Genomic DNA, 3,345 nt, shown 5'->3' with positions numbered 1-3,345 from the left:
AAATCCCATGTAACCTCCAATATTCACATCCCAATCTATGTCGCCCTGCAGCCATGTCTCTGGAATGACTATCAGATCGTCCTTATTTATTCTATTTGTGCTCTCAGTTCATCTGTTTTGTTTCGAATGCTCCATGCATTCAGATACAGAACATTTAGTTTTGTCCTTTTATTATTTTTGTAACCTCTAGCCTTATCTGTTGAATTACTCTTTGATTTGTATGCTCTGTCCCTTCCTGTCACAGTCTGATTATCATTTCCCATATTTATACCGTTCTCTCTTGCCTTGTCTCTCCTCCTTGATTCACCAGATCTACCCAATTTTGATCCCATGCCCCCGCTATTCAGTTTAAAACTGTCTCTACTTCCCGAGTTATGTGGCTCGCTGGAACACCGCTCCCAGCACGGTTCAGGTGCAGACCGTCCCAATGGGACAGCCACCTCTTTCCCCAGTACTGGTGCCAATGCCCCACGAACCAGAACCCACTACTACCACACCAGTCTTTGAGCCACGCATTAATTTTTCTAATCTTATTTGTCCTATGCCAATTTGCACATGGCTCAGGTAATAATCCAGAGATGATGACCTTTGAGGTTCTCCTACTTAATTTGCCGCCTCGTTCCTCATACTGACTATGCAGAACCTCTATCCTTGTCCTGCCTATGTCGTTGGTACCGACATGGACCACGACAACTTGCTCCTCCCCCTCCCATTGTATGTTTCTCTCCAGCCCTGAGCAGACGTCCTGAATCCTGGCACCGGCAGGCAACACAGCCGTCTGGCCTCTTGCTCTTTGCTGCAGAGAACAGAGTCAATCCACCTCACTATGCTGTCTCCTACTACCACTACATTCCTTTTTTCTCACTCTTTGAGCCGCAAACTTTTTTGTTATTTTTTTTTTTCACCAGGTGGATGCATGGAGTGGACGGGGCAAGCCCCTGTTCCATTTCCCTGTCCCAAAAATCAATTTAATATTTGGGCCCCAGATAGGGGACGTATCAGATATTAAACTGATAAGAACAGATATCTTTTATTTTTATTTCCAAAATATACTTTATTCATAAAAATCTGCAAAAATTACATTGCCAGACAGTTTCAAACAGCACCAAAAAATACAAACATTGCTCGGGAGATCAGTTTCCTTCAATACTATCATGAGTTTCTTCACAACCCTTCCATTTCACTCTTGTAATGCCAATTACAGTTTCATATTTACAGTAAATGAAAATATCAACGATACAGTTCGAGGGGTTTCCCATTTATCCAGAACCTCAGTTCAGCTTGGTGGGGGGACCTTACACTGTAGTCTTTCCCCATTGAGCCTTTGCTGCGGCTGCCCCAAGCTTTAGTGCGTGCCTCAGCACGGAGTCCTGGACCTTGGAATGTGCCAGTTTGCAACATTCGGTTGTGGACAAGTCTTTGCACTGGACGACCAGCAAGTTTCGGGCAGACCAAAGGGCGTCTTTCACCGAATTGATAGTCCTCCAGCAGCAGTTGATGTTTGTCTCGGTGTGCGTCCCTGGGAACTGCCCGTAGAGCACAGACTCCTATGTTGCAGAGCTGCTTGGGATGAACCTCGACAAAAACCACTGCATCTCTTTCAACACCTGCTTTGCAAAGACACATTCCAGGAGGAGGTGGGCGACAGTTTCTTCCCCACCACAGCGAACGCGGGGGCACTGTGCGGAGGGGGCGAGACTTCGGGTGTGCATGAAGGATCTGAACAGAAGGGCCCTTCTCACCACCAGCCAAGCTACATCTTGGTGCTTGTTTGAAAGTTCTGCTGATGAGGCATTACGCCAAATGACTTTGACGGTCTGCTCGGGGAACCATCCGACAGGATCCACCATCTCCTTTTCCCGTAGGGCCTTGAGGACATTCCGTGCAGACCACTGCCTGACGGACCAGTGGTCAAAGGTGTTTTCCCGCAGAAACTGCTCCACGAAGGATAGGTGGTACGGCACGGCCCAACTGCATGAAGCGTTCCGCGGCAATGTGGCCAAGCCCATCCTTCGCAACACCGGGGACAGATAGAACCTCAGCACGGAGTGACACTTGGAGTTTGCGTACTGGAGGTCTACACACAGCTTGATGCAGCCGCACACGAAGGTGGTCATCAGGATGAGGGCCACGTTGGGTACATTTTTCCCGCCCTTGTCCAGAGATTTGAACATCGTGTCCCTCCGGACCCTGTCCATTTTAGATCCCCAGATGAAGCGGAAAATGGCTCGGATGACTGCCACGGCGCAGGAGTGGGGTATGGGCCTGACCTGCGCCACGTAGAGCAACAACGTGAGCGCCTCGCACCTGATGACCAGGTTCTTACCCACAATGGAGAGAGATCGCTGCCCCCACATGCCCAACTTTTGTCGTACCTTGGCTACTCGCTCCTCCCATGTTTTGGTGCACGCCCCGGCCCTTCTGAACCATATCCCCAGCACCTTCAGGTAATCTGACCTGACGATGAAGGGGACAAAGGATCGGTCAGCCCAGTTCCCAAAGAACATGGCCTCGCTCTTGCCGTGGTTAACTTTGGCTCCCGAGGTCAGTTCGAGCTGGTCGCAGATGCTCATCAGTCTGCGCACCACAGCGGATTCGAGCAGAAGACGGCGACGTCATCCATGTACAGGGAGGTTTTAACCTGAGTGCCTCTGCTGCCTGGGTTGTCACCCCTCCGATGCTCGCATCCTTCCGAATAGACTCAGCAAAGGGTTCAATACAGCAGACAAACAAGACCGGGGAGAGAGGACAGCCCTGTCTGACTCCAGATTTGATCGGGAAACTTTCCGATTCCCACCCGTTGATTGAAACTGCGCTACTGATGTTTGTGCAGAGTAGTTGGATCCAATTGCAGATTCCCTCCCAAAACCCCATTTTGGAAAGCACGTCCATGATATAGGTGTGCGATATCCTGTCAAAAGCCTTCTCCTGGTCCAGGCTGACGAGGTAGGTGTCCACCCTCCTGTCCCGTACGTAGGCGATCGAACCCCTGAGTAGCGCGAGACTATCAGAGATCTTCCTGCCGGGTACAGTACAGGTCTGATCGGGGTGAATCACCAACTCCAGAGCAGACTTGACTCGACTGGCTATGACTTTGGACAGAATCTTGTAGTCAACATTAAGCAGTGAGATGGGCCGCCAATTTCTGATTTCTGCCCTCTCCCCCTTCTGCTTGTAAATGAGGGTGATGATGCCTTTCCTCATGGATTCTGACATGCTGCCGGCCAGGAGCATAGTCTCGTATACTTCCAGCAGGTCCGGGCCGACCCAGTCCCACAGGGCCGAGTACAACTCGACCGGTAAGCCGTCGCTCCCGGGTATTTTACTCGTCTCGAAGGACTCGAC

At 50.4% G+C, this 3,345-nt stretch overlaps 1 pseudogene; it reads right to left on the bottom strand.

Moving 5' to 3' along the window:
- Positions 1-894: 894 nt before the first annotated feature.
- Positions 895-1,051, bottom strand: LOC137359003 (U2 spliceosomal RNA; annotated as a pseudogene).
- Between the last annotated feature and the right edge of the window lie 2,294 nt (positions 1,052-3,345).

This window comes from Heterodontus francisci, unplaced genomic scaffold (assembly GCF_036365525.1).
Source record: "Heterodontus francisci isolate sHetFra1 unplaced genomic scaffold, sHetFra1.hap1 HAP1_SCAFFOLD_300, whole genome shotgun sequence".
In the NCBI taxonomy this organism is placed as follows: Eukaryota; Metazoa; Chordata; class Chondrichthyes; order Heterodontiformes; family Heterodontidae; genus Heterodontus; species Heterodontus francisci.
The sequence above is the reverse complement of the archived record's forward strand: the minus strand, read 5'-3'. Positions and strand labels throughout refer to the sequence as shown.